The sequence below is a fragment of the Elgaria multicarinata genome, chromosome 7 (genome assembly GCF_023053635.1).
Source record: "Elgaria multicarinata webbii isolate HBS135686 ecotype San Diego chromosome 7, rElgMul1.1.pri, whole genome shotgun sequence".
In the NCBI taxonomy this organism is placed as follows: Eukaryota; Metazoa; Chordata; class Lepidosauria; order Squamata; family Anguidae; genus Elgaria; species Elgaria multicarinata.
Window position 1 is genome coordinate 111,059,020 of NC_086177.1, and position 19,068 is coordinate 111,078,087.

Here is a 19,068-nt window from a genome sequence, read left to right on the forward strand (position 1 = left end):
AAACCTGGTGAAATTCCCTCTTCGTCACCACAGTTAAAGCTGCAGGAGCTATACTAGAGTGACCAGATTAAAAAGAGGGCAGGGCACCTGCAGCTTTAACTAGTGTGATGAAGAGGAAGTTTCACCAGGTTCCCCATATATACAAATAACACCTGCTGAAATTCCCTTTTCAATACAACTGTTAAAGATACAAGATCCCTGTCCTCCTTTTTCATCTGGTCACCCTAGTAGATGAGCCCAAAGAAATGAAGTGTGTGTGTGTGTGTGTGTGTGTGTGTGTGTGTGTGTGTGTGTGCTGCAGATGCTCCTCCCCTGGTGAGACATTTGGTGTCAAGGGACCAGCCCTAGAGAAGTCCTTTTAGCCTTATAGAATCATAGAATAGCAGAGTTAGAAGGGGCCTACAAGGCCATTGAGTCCAACCCCCTGCTCAATGCAGGAATCCACCCTAAAGCATCTCTGACAGATGGTTGTCCAGCTGCTTCTTGAATGCCTCTAGTGTGGGAGAGCCCCCAACCTCCCTAGGTAACTGGTTCCATTGTTGTACTGCTCTAACAGTCAGGAATTTTTTCCTGATGTCCAGCTGGAATCTGGCTTCCTTTAACTTGAGCCTGTTATTCTGTGTCCTGCACTCTGGGAGGATCGAGAAGAGATCCTGGCCCTCCTCTGCGTGACAACCTCTTTAGTACTTGAAGAGTGCTCTCATGTCTCCCCTCAATCTTCTCTTCTCCATGCTCAACATGCCCAGTTCTTTCAGTCTCTCCTCACAGGGCTTTGTTTCCAGACCCCTGATCATCCTGGTTGCCCTCCTTTGAACACGCTCCAGCTGAACACGCTCCCAACAACTCCCTTGGTGATGGGTGACCGGCCCGGAGGAGATCACGTCCCGATGCTCCTGTAGTGCGGGCTTGTAAGCATGCATCTGGGCCCACTGGCCCACAAAAGTCCACAACTCTTGATGCAGTCATGCTGTTGTTGTTTAGTTGATCTATGCTGTCAGCATATTTTAACATTAAGTTAGCTGCCTTAAGAATCCTTGCTTAGGCCAGAAAGTTAGCATGCAGATATTTCAATAAAATACATAAATGCCTGAAAGATCCCACCTTCGCTGTCTGTACCTCTAAACCCCTGGACCCTCCAAAGGAGGAGGAAATCAGGTCAATTTAGCCCACACATCTCCAATTTTGTGGCTGTATCATCCTTGATATCACACAGAAGCAATCCTGTTCTGTTCTCTCTTTCACACACACAGATTCCCTCACACACCTCCATGCCTTCGTCCCTTTCTACCAGAGTAGATTTGCAAGAGTGTTAATGAGAAATGCCAGTAGTAAATCCCAGGCCCTAGCGTGAGATCGTGGCTTGCTAAAAATACAACCTGAGAAGTTTGGAAATGATTTTTAAAGGCCTCCCCATAGCTCTCACTTTGGGTGGTGGTGCAGCCCTGCTGTAGCTGAGAACGCAAGATCCGAGAAAAAGGAGTAGGAGGTGTCGGGTTTTTTGAACTCAAAGTGGAATGGTGGTTGTGTAACGTTCCCCCTTAAACCATCTGACCTCTTTAGAACAACTTAAACATACCGCCCTTATAAAAATCTATGGTGCAACCACATGTAGAATACTGTGTACAGTTCTGGTCACCACACCTAAAAAAAGGATATTATAGAGCTGGGAAAAGTGCAGAAAAGGGCAACTCAAATGATGAAGGGGCTGGAGCATCTCCCCTATGAGGGAAGGTTACATCAACTGGGATTGTTTAGCTTGGAAAAAAGGAGGCTAAGCGGAGAAATGATAGAGGTGTACAAAATTATGCAGGGTGTGGAGAATGTGGATTGGGAGACATTTTTCTCCCACTCTCAAATCGCGTCATCCCATGAAGCTGATGGGTGGGAGATCCAGGACAAATAAAAGGAAGGACTTCTTCACACAGCGCATAGTGAAATTATGGAACTCACTACCATAAGATGTAGTGATGGCCAGCAATTTGGATGGCTTTAAAAGGGGGTTGGATAAATTCCTGGAGGCGAAGGCTATCAATGGCTACTAGCCCTGATGGCTGTGTGCTATCTCCAGTATTCGAGGCAGTAAGCCTGTGTGCACCAGCTGCTGGGGAACATGGGTGGGAGGGTGTTGTTGCACTCGTGTCCTGCTTGTCGGTTTCCCATTGACTTCTGGTTGGCCACTGTGGGAACAGAGTGCTGGACTAGGTGGGAGATCCAGGACAAATAAAAGGAAGGACTTCTTCACACAGCGCATAGTTAAATTACGGAACTCACTACCACAGGATGTATTGATGGCCACCAATTTGGATTACTTTGAAAGGGGATTGGATAAATTCCTGGAGGAGAAGGCTATCAATGGCTGCTAGTCCCGATGGCTATGTGATACCTCCAGTATCCATGGCAGTATGCCTATACACAGCAGTTTCTGAGGGAACATGGGTGGGAGGGTGCTGTTGCACTGTGCCCTGCTTGTGGAACCCTGGTTGGCCACTTTGTGAATGGAGTGACGGACGAGATGAACCCTTGCTCTGATCCAGCATGGCTTTTCTTATGCACCTCATTCCCTGTGGCTTCCACTGAACCCCCCCCCCCCCCGCTCTCTTCCAGACATGATGCTCCTGAGCTGGTGGATGTGGCCATAACTTGGGGATCTTCTCTTGTAGCTGGCTTTCTTGTGTGAATCCTCTCAAGCTCTTTGCTCTGTAAAATACTTTCTGCAATGCCCTTTTGCTGTGCTCCATAGTGTATAAACTGATCTGTTCTGCCATGATGGAGGAATGCTTAAACTAATTGGCTATTAGATCTCATTCAGCTCAATAGATGGTTTTGAGGTCCACCTGAACTCTTTCCCTAAACAGGCTGGCTGGGAAGAAGATATAACACCAGGATGGAAATGATCAAAAAACTAGTGAGACCATCTTAGCATTATTAAATTAAGCAGCAAACGCTATTCATCACTGTACACACATTCCACTGAAAAGAAACCCAAACCAAATTGCTGTGTAGACTGTCTGGCAGAGGCCCAATAACCATGATGGATAATCCTCGCACTTGACAGGTTACTGACAGGTTCACAGCTCCCAGGGACTCCCTGGCAACTCACTCTTAAATTGGATTCTAGGAGAATCATTGCTGAGAGTTTGTGATCTGTAATGAGGAAGGCTGAGGTGACAGAGATCCCTCGTCAGCCTAGGCCTTGGGGCAAATCCTTCTTTAAGAGCAGATACCCAAATAAGATGAGACGGTTAAGCAAATTCTAGAGAAGAAGATAAATGTCGGATTGTGTGTGTGTGTGTGTGTGTGTGTGTGTGTGTGTGTGTGTGTGTGTGTAAAAATAAAACAAAATAAATAAATATATGAGGGTGAATAAGAAATCATGAGCAAAACAGGACTCCTGAGTAACACCAACAGCTAAGAAGATTCTCGTTAGTAAGGATTTCACCAGGGCTGTATCCTTTTGAAGGTGTTGTGGGAGTTAGTTGGGTAAACAAGTTACAACCAATGGGACACTTAAATGCACATGCCTTGCTTCAGACAGGTTCCTACAACCCCCAGCCCATATGGGTCATTATTGGAGAAGTTCATTCTTTGTATTGAACAGCACAGCAACTTCATAAATGTATGAACACACACCTTGACTGTATTTTATCGTATTTACTGTCAGAAAGCAAACACGGAATAATGGGCTCAAGTTACAGGAAGCCAGATTCCAGCTGGACATCAGGAAAAACTTCCCAACTGTTAGAGCAGTATGACAATGGAACCAGTTGCCTAGGGAGGTTGTGGGCTCTCCCACACTAGAGGCCTTCAAGAGGCAGCTGGACATCCATCCGTCAGGGATGCTTTAAGGTGGATTCCTGTATTGAGTAGGGGGTTGGACTTGATGGCCTTGTAGGACCCTTCCAACTCTATTCTTCTACGTTTCCATGATATTCAAGATAATTATAGAAAGAAATTGGTGCCATGATACTAGTTGATAAAGTTTAGGATGTAAGACAAAAACAAAAGATGCAGCTTGCACATTACCAGTTTTAGCTTTCTGCTGTCCCTTTCAAGTCACTTGTTACCCTTTCCTCCCAGTAATCTTTGTCCACCAATATCCCCACCCCATCCTCCCCAAATTTCCGCACCAAATTAATTTCATTTTTACTATGAGCTCCATCAGACGGGGGAAAATCATGCTTCCTTACCATCACTTCTCCGCCCCCGCTTCCATTGCTTCATACTTCCTCTTTCAAAAGAGGAAGTAAACAACGTGTATGTGGCCCATTCAGTGGTCTGTTCTGATCGTGCTGCTTCTCATGAACACAGCAGGAGATCGTGGCAACTTCAATTTTAAAAAATATATCAGGCTTTCTGGGTGGTTTTTTGTGGCGGGAGGAAGGCCAGAAGGGGCGGGAGGTGCACAGGAGGCAGATGATGTTGTGAGAGGGACCCACGAAAATCTGTGAGTGCCCAGCAACAAGCATACAATAAATGCTTATCTGAAGGAACTCAATGATCATTTATTCTTCTTAACTAGTAGATGACACTTTATGGTAGTATAGAATCATATAATCATAGAGTTGGAAGGGGCCTACAAGGCCATCGAGTCCAACCCCCTGCTCAATGCAGGAATCCACCCTAAAGCATCCCTGACAGGTGGTTGTCCAGCTGCCTCTTGAAGGCCTCTAGTGTGGGAGAGCCCACAACCTCCTTAGGTAACAGGTTCCATTGTCGTACTGCTCTAACTGTCAGGAAGTTTCTCCTGATGTCCAGCCGGAATCTGGCTTCTTGTAACTTCAGCCCATTATTCCGTATATAAAGTCTGCTCTAGAATTTCTCTTCTGCCTTCCTAATTTCTTCAAATCCAGAATGAGAAGGGGCATTGCTGATTCACTACTGACTGCTAGTTACAATTTGAGCTGTATATGGTGAGTGTGTGTCCACACCCTTTCTTTTTGGCTTGAGCATAAGGCTGGGTGATTCTACCAAATATTAATACGGGGAATGAACCAAAATCTTATTTGGAAGGAAATATTGGCTATCAGAGATAAAAGTGATTTTCACAGCATCTTTCTTGGATGTTCTGAAAACCCAGCATAGGTTCATCTAAATGGATTTTGCACTATTCTTCCTCATTTCTGTGCTTGGCACACACTTCCTGTACCTGCTGTGCTCTGTTTTCAGTTCACACACTTAGGATCTCACTCTACTTTCCATGTGAGATTGCACAGCATGTATGTCTTACGGCCATGTGCTGACTTGTTTCATTTCCATATGTATTATCAGATGTGTTGCATTTGCCTGTCCCATTCAGCACACATGCTGATGTGATGCCGATGATGACAACAAGTTATTTAAGGTTGTTAAATAAAACACAACGGGATTGTGAAGAGCTCCAAAGGGATCTCTCCAAGCTGGGAGAGTGGGCATCCAAATGGCAGATGCGGTTCAATGTAAGCAAGTGTAAGGTGATGAACGTTGGGGTGGAAAAACCCAACTTCAGGTATAACCTGATGGGATCCTGAGCTGGCAGTGATCGAACAAGAAAGAGATCTTGGGATTGTGGTGGACAGGTTGATGAAAATGTCAACCCAGTGTGCAGCTGCTGTAATGATGGGAAACTCCATGATAGACATTACTAGAAAAAGAAATGAGAATAAAACTGCAAGTATCTTACTGCCTTTATACAAATCAATGGTGCGACCACACTTAGGGCCTTGCTAGACGAGGCCTTAGTGCGCTGTGAGGCCCGGTTTCCCTGCTGTGCGTCCAAATGATGCACAGGGGAATCCGGGGTCAGGCCGCGCTGAAGCCTCCCCTAACATGCCATAAGCGAAGTCGCTTATGGCGCGCCTTTTCCGCAGCCCCGGCCTGAGGCCGGGGCTGCGGAACGTCTAGCAAGGTCCGTGCCTTTTTGCGGCTACTCGCTTACTTGCGAGTAGCCGGGAAAAGCCATGAACTGGGCACAGCGCTCATACGAGCGCTGTGCCCATCGGGCCGGGGGGATCTGGGGGGGGAGATAAGGGGGGGAAGGCCGGACTGGCAGGAGGGGGGGGAGGGATGGACATCCGAGGATGGGATGGGGGCGAGGGACAGACAACTGGGGATGGGATGGGGCCAAGGGACAGACAACCGGGGATGGGATGGGGGGAGGGACGGACAACCGGGGATGGGATGGGGGCGAGAGACAGATAATTTTAGGAAAAAAACCCACTTATCTTCTCCGGAGTCTTCGGGGCGCATGTGGCCCCTTTAACCAATTTTTTTTTAAAAAAAATGGCCGACGCTACAGGGCTTCCGCAGTCCCTGCGCGTCTGCCATCTAGGAGGCGGGGCGGCGCACGCTAAAGTTAGCACGCCGTTGCCCCGCCGCCCTGCCGGCTTATCCGGCTGGGTCTAGCAAGGCCCTTAGAATACTGTGTACAGTTTTTGTCACCGCTCTTAAAAAAAAGACATTGTAGAGCATGAAAAAGTGCAGAAAAGGGCAACTAAAATGATGAAGGGGCTGGAGCATCTCCCCTATGAGGGAAGGTTACGTCAACTGGGATTGTTCAGCTTGGGAAAAAAGAGGCTAAGGGGAGACATGATAGAGGTGTACAAAATTATGCATGGCGTGGAGGATGTAGATAGGGAGATATTTTTCTCCCTCTCTCAAAATACTAGAACCTGGGGTCATCCCATGAAGCTGTGATACAGGACAAATAAAAGGAAGTACTGCTTCACATAGCACATAGTTAAATTATGGAAGATGTAGTGACGGCCACCAATTTGGAATACTTTAAAAGGGGGTTCAACAAATTCCTGGAGAAGGCTACCAATGGCTATTAGCCCTGATAGTTGTGTGCTACCTCTAATACCTGAGGCAGTAAGCCTGTGTGCACCAGTTGCTGGGGAACATGGGTGGGAGGGCGCTGTTGCATCATGTCCTGCTTCGATGGTCCTTGGTCGACAGCTGGTTGGCCACTCTGTGACCAGAGTGTTGGACTAGATGGACCATTGGTCTGATCCAGCATGGAACTTTTTATGTTCTTATGTGCTGGGGCATGTTATTTGGCAACATCAGTGAGTAATGTGGTTGTGCCCCAAACAGATTAAACTGTATTATTTATTATATGTGTCACTCTCCTTTCATCATCCCCCTGCCTCCTCAGAATTGTGATGTGATTTTTCCCTTGGCCTCCTGCCCTGGCTGACGCCGGGATCCCCTGTGCATCATCTGGACGCACAGGGACGAGCACAGGACTCGCACCGCTCTAACCCATGGTCTAGCAATTGCCTTGGTCTGATTTAGATTTGTAGTTTTATGTACTCCAAGGGAGCTTGGCAGAACAAGTTAATAGAGATCCACATAGGTAAGAGGGATTTAGTAGCTACCATTTCAACTTATTGCAGTTCCTGTAAAAATTGTAGTTAATAAAAGTTGTCCATTTAAACACCAAGCTGGTGTCTTATCTCTGCATGGCTGGAGTTTCTGATCACTTTAGGCAACATAACTTTTTTTCTAAAACCAAAGGAGACCTATTCTTTCCCCTACCCCACCACCTCACCCTACTGCCCTGGCCTGCCCCATTGAGAATAATATGATGGTGACGTTTGTAAAAAGTAAAATCCTGTCCAAGGTTTTGAAGGAGAACGCAAAAAATTAAACATAATTCAACCTCGGCGTAGGGCTTAAACATAATTCAATCTCAGTTTGCATGACCTGAGGCACGCACAGAGTGAAGGCAGAGACAGCACCAGAGTTATTCAGCAACAACACAAGCTGTGTCTACAAACCTCAAAAGGGTTTCATCCCCTCATTCTGGAATACAGCGGTTGAGAACAAAGGGCAAATACCTGCTCCCTGTACTGCCTGAGGCTATGTCTGTTGCTTTCATGGGTGAGATTTTTCAGTTTTTTAAATGGATAGTGTTGTTTTATCCTGTTGTTTAAATATTTTTGATGGTTTTAAGTTTTGCATACTTTTAATGTTCACTGTTTTTAACTTTTGTAAACCACCCAGAGAGCTTCGGATATGGGGCAGTATATTAATTAATTAATTAATTAAATAAATAAATAAATAAATCTGACCTCGGGTGTGTTTTGGAACCTGGCAAAGAATGTGGCAAAGAACATTGCAAGAAGGGCTGTGAAGAAGTTACTGAGAAATGTACTTGGTATATCTTCCTTGTTAGGTTATAAGCAGCTGACTGATAGTCAGTCAACCAATTTTTTTTTCCTATCAAGTTCAGCACTGTTTTGTCCACCTGGCTTTCCAGGGTTTCAGGCAGAGGTCTCCTTAAGCCTGGTTAATTGAGATCTTTTAACTGGAGAACTTCCTGACTGTTAGAGCAGTACGACAATGGAACCAGCAAGACGTTTCCATTCCTGTCAAGATCACTAGCTCCGAGTGGCTGCAAAAAAATGCAAATGCTATTTTGGGCTGCATAAATAGACGTACAGCTTCCAAATCGCAAGAGGTACTGGTTCCTCTTTTTTCAGCCCTGGTTAGGCCTCATCTAGAGTGGAGGGGAGACATGATAGCCCTCTTCAATGACTTGAAAGGTTGTCACACAGAGGAGGACCAAGATCTCTTCTCGATCTTCCCAGAGTGCAGGACACGGAATAATGGGTTCAAGTTACAGGAAGCCAGATTCCGGCTGGACATCAGGAAAAACTTCCTGACTGTTAGAGCAGTATAACAATGGAACCAGTTACCTAGGGAGGTTGTGGGCTCTCCCACCCTAGAGGCCTTCAAGAGGCAACTGGACAGGTATGCTTTAGGGTGGATTCCTGCATTGAGCAGGGGGTTGGACTCGATGGTCTTTTAGGCCCCTTTCAACTCTACTATTCTATGATTCTATGCTCAGAAAGTGGTGCACTTTGTTAGAACTCTAGCCATGATTATAGAGAAAGTACACAACAACAGAAGAAAAACAATGCTGGATGAGACGAAGGTCCACCTAGTCCAGCATTCTGATAACACAGTACCTAACCAGCTGCCACTAGGAAACCCACAAGTAGGTAGGGTGACCATATGGAAAGGAGGACAGGGCTCCTGTATCTTTAACAGTTGCATAGAAAAGGGAATTTCAGCAGGTGTCATTTGTATATATGGAACCTGGTGAAATTCCCTCTTCATCACAACAGTTAAAGGTGCAGGAGCTATATAAGAGTGACCAGATTTAAAAGAGGGCAGGGCACCTACAGCTTTAACTGTTGTGATGAAGAGGGAATTTCACCAGGTTCTCCATATATACAAATGACACCTGCTGAAATTCCCTTTTCTATGCAGCTATACAAGAGCCCTGTCCTCCTTTTCATAGGGTCACCCTACAAGTAGGACATGAGTGCAATAGTATCCTTGGTCTTGTTCCTCCAGCCACTGGTGTATACATAGAATCATAGAACTATATAATACTAGAATTGAAAGGGGCCGATAAGGCCATCGAGTCCAAACCCCTGCTCAATTCAGAGGGAAGTAGAGAGGTACATGCAAAGAACTGTCTATAAGACACCTCCATCTCCAATTAAAACAAAAATTGAAAATATAATTCCCAGAATTCTCTGAAAGGGAAGAACAAGAACCAAATCAGTGAAGAGAGACCGAAAGAACTGGGCATGTTTAGCCTGGAGAAGAGGAGATTGAGGGGAGACATGATAGCAATCTTCAAATACTTAAAAGGTTGTCACACAGAGGAGGGCCAGGATCTCTTCTCGATCCTCCCAGAGTGCAGGACAGGGAAGAATGGGCTCAAGTTAAAGGAAGCTAGATTCCAGCTGGACATCAGGAAAAACTTCCTGACTGTTAGAGCAGTACAACAATGGAATCAGTTACCTAGGGAGGTTGTGGGCTCTCCCACACTAGAGGCCTTCAAGAGGCAGCTGGACAACCATGTGTCAGGGATGCTTTAGGATGGATTCCTGCATTGAGCAGGGGGTTGGACTCGATGGCCTTGGAGGCCCCTTCCAACTCTCTCTCTCTCTCCTGCTCCTTTGTTACTAAGTAATGACATCACTGCAGTAACCCTTCAGGAAATCGCCTCCATCGTTATCAGAATCAGAGTGATTTCTTGCATTATGTTTTGTTTCAGATTTGATATCAGAGGAAACTACCACTGGAACTTTTCTGCTGTTAGTAAATCAAAGCTAAGCGTTTCATTATACCATCTGGAGCATAAGAATACCTCAGCTCAAGAGAAGTCCCGCTAAGCCTTTGAGGACTGTATTTAATTAAGGATTAATTAGATGGCTTTTACATGTGAGCAGGGCAGTAATTCTCACAATTATTATTTTTTCATGAGACAGTTTTCTCACAACATGTCATTAAAAAAAATGTTGGGATTTAATTAATAGGGGTTTAAATGACAAATTGCTCTTGAGTATATGTTATATTTCCTTGAAAAATAATACATGTTTCAAACACACTGTTCTTATTACTTTCCCTTTCTCTCCGAAGGCTAGGGTTACATTTGACATGCTTAGTTGTTTTGCGTTGTTTTTAATTTTGTAGAAAGAATATTAGTTTTCTACTTTTATCACTTATAGCGCAAAACCATTTGCTGAATTGGTTTGCTTTAGTGATTTATATTTGGGGTGTGTGGGGCCACAGCTAGACCTAAGGTTTATTCGGGGATCATCCAGGGTTCGCCCCTGCCTGAGCACTGGATCCCCTGTGTGTCACCTAGATGAACTGATTTGACCCCTGGATGATCCAGGAATAAACCTTAGGTCTAGCTATGGCCTGGGTCTCCCATAAGGGTGTGCAAACCCGAAACATTCCATGAATCCGCTTAAAATGATTCTTCCCTTGAAACACTTAAGACGTTAAGAACAAGAACGTCAGAGTTTCACATAGGGTGTCAAGTATGGAATGACTCAAGAGGCAGGAATGAGGAGCACAAAGTAAAGAGAAACAAAGCCCTATGAAGGGAGACTGAAAGAACTGGGCATGTTTAGCCTGGAGAAGAGAAGATTGAGGGGGAGACAGGATAGCACTCTTCAAAGACTTGAAAGGTTGTCACATGGAGGAGGGCCAGGATCTCTTCTCGATCCTCCCAGAGTGCAGGACACAGAATAATGGGCTCAAGTTAAAGGAAGTCAGATTCCAGCTGGACATCAGGAAAAACATCCTGAATGTTAGAGCAGTATGACAATGGAACCAATTCCCTAGGGAGGTGGTGGGCTCTCCCACCCTAGAGGCCTTCAAGAGGCAGCTGGACAACCCTCTGTCAGGGATGCTTTAGGGTGGATTCCTGCACTGAGCAGGGGGTTGGACTCGATGGCCTTGTGGCCCCTTCCGACTCTGCTATTCTATGATTCTATGATTCTAAGAGCAATCAGGATCAGATGGCAAACCAGAAGGCAAGAGCAGAGAACGTGCCAGACTTTGTTACTCAAGCAAAGCTTCACTGAGACAGGAAGTCGCCTGATCCTCCTTCCTGCCCAGAAGAAGCCAATGAGCAGCTCGGCTGGAGTCAGCCTGGAAGGTTCTTCACTGAGAAGATGTAGTGACATGGCTCACCACATGGGGAACTGATGGTCAACAGTTCCTGACACTTTACTGAGAAGTTCCATTGACACTACCTGCTACATGGGCCCGGAGCCAAAGCTCCTGGTAGAAGAGTCATATCTAAGGGGAGGGGCAAGAGCTCATGGGTAGAAGACATTCTTTGCATGCAAAAGGTCCTACGTTTGATTTCTAGAGCTTCCAGAAAGAGTCAGGAAAGGCTCTAGGAGCACATGAGGTGTTTTTTACTTGCTTGTAAATCATGTAAGCATGTCCCATTCACAACTGTGAACACAAGCAGGAGCACAATTCTCAGAAAATGTCCACAGTTCCCCAAACTTGCTTTCCCTCAAACTTCCCCACATCTCTGCAAGTCTACACTCCCCCCCCCCCGAAAATCTGCCTTTTCAGTCTTTAACTTATGGGAGAAAGTACGTGTTTTTGGCTGCACACTTTCAAAAATGTGCATTTTCCCCCCAATAAAAAAAGACGCTCATGTTCCAGAGTGCAAGTGGAGCAAACTGAGCTTCGAGAAGGACTTCAGAGAACCTCGACATGTTCAAACATCACATGTTTGCCCATCCCTACTTGAAACCCTGGAGAGTTGCTTCTGTGTAGAGTGTAGAATCTACATTGAGCTTGATAGACCAATGGCCTGGCTTGGTACAGTCCTATTTATCATAGAATCATAGAATCATAGAATAGCAGAGTTGGAAGGGGCCTACAAGGCCATCGAGTCCAACCCCTTGCTCAATGCAGGAATCCACCCTAAAGCATCCCTGACAGATGGTTGTCCAGCTGCCTCTTGAAGGCCTCGAGTGTGGGAGAGCCCACAACCTCCCTAGGTCACTGATTCCATTGTCGTACTGCTCTAACAGTCAGGAAGTTTTTCCTGATGTCCAGCTGGAATCTGGCTTCCTTTAACTTGAGCCCGTTATTCCTTGTCCTGCACTCTGGGAGGATTGAGAAGAGATCCTGGCCCTCCTCTGTGTGACAACCTTTTCAGTATTTGAAGAGTGCTATCCTGTCTCCCCTCAATCTTCTCTTATCTAGGCTAAACATGCCCAGTTCTTTCAGGCTCTCTTCATAGGGCTTTGTTTCCAGACCCCTGACCATCCTGGTTGCCATCCTCTGGACACGCTCCAGCTTGTCTGCGTCCTTTTTGAATTGTGGAGCCCAGAACTGGACACAATACTCTAGATGAGGCCTAACCAGGGCCGAATAGAGAGGAACTAGGACCTCGTGCGATTCCTGTGTCCCATTACCTTTCAGTTCATCTTGGCATTTTGAGCTCTCACTTCCTTTTTTTTTTGGTAAGACCTGGTGGTAACATCTCTAGTTTTAATATTCTAATTATATTCATTTATGTTTTTGCCCTCTGCTCTAACTTTTAGATAAACAAATTGCAAGCTACAAATGCACCCTGGCATCAATAGAAGAAATGGCACTTTCCGTGTTATACTACAAAGGACCTTTTCAGGTGGGGAGGCACTGTGGCCATACAAGCTATCATTACTGGCTGCAGTTACCCATGCCAACTCCTCCTTGTGGAAGGAGATCCAAAGTCTTCCCACCCACCCCAATTAGAGGCCTCGCCCTCCTTCTGCTAAACACATTTTCCGGGCACAAAAATCAACAATTTCAGCCGTACAAATGGGCTTCCTGATGGTTGGCATTGTGCAGTGGTGGCGAGAAGGCCTCTGCTCATTATTTTTAATTGCTGTGGACATTTGCCTGGAAACACATTTACCGCTGCTCTGTGGCTCGTCCGGTGTACGCCGTTCTTCCTGCCTTAGGATGCCGTGTAAATCAGCTCGACAGCGACGGATTGCGAAACCGCGTTAGCAGGCTGTGCTTCCAAATGCGGAAAGAGCAGCCAAAACAAAAACAAAACAGGAGCAAACCCAAGATTAATAAATAAAGGAACTCGTGCCCATAGAACGAGAAACTTGTCTCCATTTATGGAGAGGTGTAGATGGTCTCAGATGCAATTCTAAATTAGAAGCAGCCATGCCTGAAACTAGTCGGAACTGGTTGCCAGGGCTAGGGGTAGCCGGGGTGTGAAACCTCTGGCGCTGTCTGCCCAAACTGGCCCACCATGACATAGAATGGCAGGGGCAGGAAGGAAGGTCCATGGCTGCCATTGGCTGAGCTGTACAGATGCTAGCTTGTTATAGGGCAGAGAGAAGGGACTAGGGAGTAAATGAGTAGATGCACCATAGCTCTAGCAGTGGTGTAGATAGGGCACCTTGGGGCCAAAGGGTCCTGCAGATCAGAGGACCCTCCCCCCCAAACAACCACCCAATAAGTGGAAGGAGCAAACAGGGTTGACGGCTGCACTTGGGCCATCATGGGCATGCCAGAGCCCTGTGGGATTGATGCTGCTACGCTGCTCATTGCAGCATCCTTTCTTTTCTCCTTCTCCTCTTCCTGCTCCCTTCTCCTTCTTCTCCTTTTTCTCCTCTTCTACTTCTTCTCTTTTCTCTTCTCTTTCTCTTTCTCCTTCCCCCTTCTCCTTCTCATCCTTCTTCTCCTTCTCCAGTGGCCCAAGGTCACCCTGTGAACTTCGTGACTGGGTGGAAACTAGAAACAAGGGATCTCCCCAGTTCCAATCCAACAATCTAACCACTACACCACACCGGCCTCTTCCTTCCTTTATTTATTTATTTATTTATTACATTTCTATACCGCCCAATAGCCGGAGCTCTCTGGGCAGTTCACAAAAATTAAAACCATTCATAATATAAAACAACAGTATAAAACCATAATATAAAATACAATAAAAAAGCTCAAGCAGATAAAAACAGCAGCAATGCAAAATTACAAATTTAAAACACCATGTTAAAATGTATTTATAGATTGTTAAAATGTTGGGAGAATAAAAAGGTCTTCACCTGGCATCTAAAAGCATGTAATGTAGGTGCCAAGCGAACCTCCTTAGGGAGCTCATTCCACAGCCGGGGTGCCACAGCAGAGAAGGTCCTCCTCCTGGTAGCCACCTGCCTCACTTCCTTTGGCAGGGGCTCGCGGAGAAGGACCCCTGAAGATGACCTTAGGGTCCAGGCAGGTACATATGGGAGGAGGCGTTCCTTCAGATAACCTGGCCCCAAGCCGTTTAGGGCTTTAAATGTTAATACCAGCACTTTGAATTGGGCCCGGACCTGGACTGGCAGCCATTATTCGATTGTAATGTGACTTATGTCCCTTATACCAAAAAGTGGTAAACCAGCCTTGCTGCATTGTGCTGAACAAAGCTTACTTGGATTATAGTACTGAGCAAGGAAGGGCTAGGAAGGAAGGATTGAAAGAGGAACTGAGCCACAGTGATGGGAAAAAGCAGTCGAGTCTGAGATTTGAGAATGGTGTACATGAAATTAGTGAAACCAGGAAAGAGGTTTCCAGTTAAGCAGAAGGAAGTAGCCTGAGGCCAGCTCAGTTTGTGCCTGCATCACAAATGGCTCAGACCCAGGACCAAGGCCAGAAATCAAAAGTTTGATATCTTCTGGCACCCTCCAGTTGTCTTGGGGTTACAACACATCTGAAGGACACCAGAAGGGGATCTACACTAGTCAAGTTAGAACGTGTCTTACCATTTTTAAGTGTGCATTTGGTGGTATTTCACCACATGATGTATAGTTTGTGACATTTTACTGTTGTCTGTTCTCCGGTTTTTATTTTGAACTTCTCTGAAACAAGTCGTTCTATTCGTTATGTTGTGGCCGATTTCGTCGTATGAAATGGGTTCCCTGTAGTTCTTAATTAGCCAATCGCATTCTTGGGGGGCATGTTTATGTAATTTCCTCACCCAAAGTTGGAGCCATTTTTTTCTTTCAAGACTCTTTATTGCAGACACTTCTAGTTTCACTTTTGGGAGGCTGCTGGCTGGATTGTTTGTAGGTGGAGGATTGTCTCAGAGAGAAGAAGAAGTGGGAGGGGAAATCGGCAGAATAGAACAAACGGATTTCTTTTCTTAGTGTGGCCAAAAGGAATGCATTCCCACGGAAAGAGAAAAGTAAGTAGACGTTTTAAAAACTGCTACGTTTAAATCGTTCAAAAACAAAACGTTCAATGACTGTAAAATCAATGTTTCATATACTAGTGTAGATCCCCTCCAGATTGGAGAAGGCTGCTTTATTGGACCAAGTGGAAGCCTATTGGAACCTTGAGGCACCTGACCGTGCTGACCCACAGAGCCGTACAAACAGGTGCACCTTGCCAGGTAAATGGGCTGGGACTTAGCTTATTCTAAGTAGGGCATTTACAGAAAGCACACACAGTTTGTCTCTCACATTGCTTATGTTCTTTGCGAAGCATGGACAAACAGAATCGGTGCCCCCTCTCCTGCATTCTACTAAGAACTCGCCACAGGTGAGCCAACAAGGAGATTTGGGATCCCTTGTTCTAGGTTTCAGGTGTGCCAACAGGAACAACTTCAAAAGAGCTTCAGCTATTAGGCGAAATTGACATAAAATAAATAAAATAATAAAATAAATTCAGAAGTTGAATGGTATTAAGCTGCCTGTGACCCAAGGGATAATAATAATAATAATAATAATAATAATAATAATAATAATAATAATAATGGCTTGATTCATTTGGAGACTTTAAACTGGCCATTCATCAAATACAAGTGCTTTCCCCATGTGCTGTGTTCGTCAATGAAATAACCCCCCTATTAACCTTCACAGTGTACTTCCAAGTCTAGAACATGATGATTTCACTCCCCGATAAAGGTTGGCTGGATTTTTGCCACCTGCTCTTCCTCTTTCAAATCAATGTCCTTCAGGTTCATTCTCTTTGACTGGCATCTCTAAAGAACCACTCACCAGGGTGGAGGGCAAGAACCCCAAAGACCTAAAGGTGAGATCATAGCTCCTTTTGAATGCACTTCCATTCAATTTTCCACCCTCCTGCATCACTCCGTTAACCATTCTCTCTCTGATCGATGACAAGCTTTTCCTCCCAGACTTAATGGTTGCTTCATTTTTAGCCCCAAGCCTGAAGGCAAACTCAGCAAGCAGTGAAGACCCAAGGTGGGTGTTCCTACTCATAAGGGCCTTTTGCTTCTAAAGCCTCAGGATTATTATGGACAAGGAAAGGAAAGGAACCTCTTGTGCAAGCACTTGAGTCATTGCTGACTCCTAGAGGGACGCCTGCTTTCACTGATGTTTTCTTGGCAGACTTTGTAGCGGGGTGGTTTGCCATGGCCTTCCCCAGTCGCAGTTACCTTTCCCCCAGCTAGCTGCGTACTCATTTTACCGACCTCGGAAGGATGGAAGGCTGAGTCGACCTGAGCCGGCTGCCTGAGAACCAGCTTCCGCTGGGATCGAACTCAGGCCGTGGGGAGAGTTTCGGCTGCAGTAACGGCTGCTTACCACTCTGCGCCACACGAGGCTCTATTATGGGCAAAATTGTGCATAATCTGTAGCTACATTGTACATTACAAAGGGTTTGTTCAGTCATTGCCAGTAGGAATCTCAATATTTTGGATTTTATCAATGTAAAATATGCACATGTCCCTCCCCGCACCGCCAACCCAAACCAATCAAATTGGACAATGTTCATATTTCAGGCTTGAAACATTGACTGTGCCTGTTATCACAAATTAATTTGTCTTTAATGCAGGGATGAGACAAATTGATTCCTACCTTTTTATTTCTTCTCGTTTATTGAAGTAGGCATAGGCGTTCATTGACACCAAGGGGCTGCATCATATGTTAGATTGTGGCCTGGAATATTGTTTGGGTTGTCTGGAGCATTTAATCTTTGCAAATTCCTAATTGAACTGATCCAATTCACATCTCCTGGACTAATATGCACGTGGGAATGTAACTATTTAACACTTCCCCAAATATGATAAGACAGTAAGATACAGTTCTCTGACCAAAGAATTTACTAAGATGCATGCTAAAATGTTTATCCTAAGAGAAAATACATTTAGGGCTCAATCCTATGGGTAGTTGTAAGCCTCCAAGCTGCATTTTAGCTATTTATTTATTTATTTATTTATTTATTCATTACATTTTTATACCGCCCAATAGCCAAAGCTCTCTGGGCGGTTCACAAAATTAAAACCACAATAAAACACCCAACAGGTTAAAACACAATTACGAAATACAGTATAAAAAGCGCAACCAGGATAAAACCACACAGCAAAGTTGATATAAGATTAAAATACAGAGTTAAAACAGTACAATTTAAATTTAAGTTAAAATTAAGTGTTAAAATACTGAGTGAATAAAAAGGTCTTCAGCTGGCGACGAAAGCAGTACAGTGTAGGCGCCAGGCGGACCTCTCTGGGGAACTCGTTCCACAACCGGGGTGCCACAGCGGAGAAAGCCCTCCTCCTAGTAGCCACCTGCCTCACTTCCTTTGGCAGGGGCTCACGGAGAAGGGCCCCTGTAGATGATCTTAAGGTCCGGGTAGGTACATATGGGAGGAGGCGTTCCTTCAGATAACCTGGCCCCAAACCGTTTAGGGCTTTAAATGTCAATACCAGCACTTTGAATCGGGCCCGGACCTGGACTGGCAGCCAATGAAGTTGTAAAAGAACTGGCGTAATGTGATCTCGCCAGCCAGTCCCTGTTAGTAAACGGGCTGCCCTATTTTATACCAGCTGAAGCTTCCGGACCGTTTTCAAAGGCAGCCCCACGTATAACGCATTGCAGTAATCCAAGTGAGAGGTTATCAGAGCATGGATAACTGTCTCTAGGCTATCTCTGTCCAGATAAGGGCATAGTTGGTATATCAACCTAAGCTGATAAAAGGTGCTCTTTGCCACTGAGTTCACCTGTGCCTCAAGTGACAGTTCTGGATCCAAGAGCACCCCCAAACTACGGACCCGATCCTTTAGGGAGAGTGCAACCCCATCCAGGACAGGGCAAACATCACCTCGCCGGACAGAAGAACCACCCGCTAACAGTACCTCCGTCTTGTCTGGATTGAGCCTCAGTTTGTTAGCCCTCATCCAGTCCATTACCGTGCCCAGGCACTGGTTCAGATGGGAGATTTTGCCTGTCTAGCAGAGGCTTTGGAAAGCAGGAGAGGAAGGAATCTGGGGGTGATTGGGGAGACTTCATATCCCTTTGTCCCCAATCTCCTCCCCTCCATGCCTCTGGGAACACCCCCTTTCACCCCCTACGAGCTTGTGCTTGCAAGCTCGTCACAGCAGCCATCATGCTGGCTGCCAGGTGGGGAGGGGGAGGGGGCGGGGAGCACAGTTTCCTGGGTCCGAGGTTGCAGCCTTGTCTCTGAGCTCAGAGCCAGGAAAATGAAATATTCCATGTCTCCCAGGCACTGTATGGGGAGGGGGGGAGCATCGGATGGCTCTCTTAGAAATCTGTTCTTAAATATGTATTTAAACACACATTTCATTTGGATTTTTTTTAAAAAAAATTGCAGATTAATGCAGAAATGGGATAGATTGAACTTATTAGGGGATACATGCAAAAGTGACAGAGACTGGAAAGGGATGGATCCATGCATCCCCAGCTAGAATTTGGTTGCCTTAAACTGGCCAGTTTTTAAAAAGAGTGGTAAACTAGTTCTTTTGCGTTTTACAATATGCGGCAGTAAAGCAGAGAGAAGATGGCCCCATAT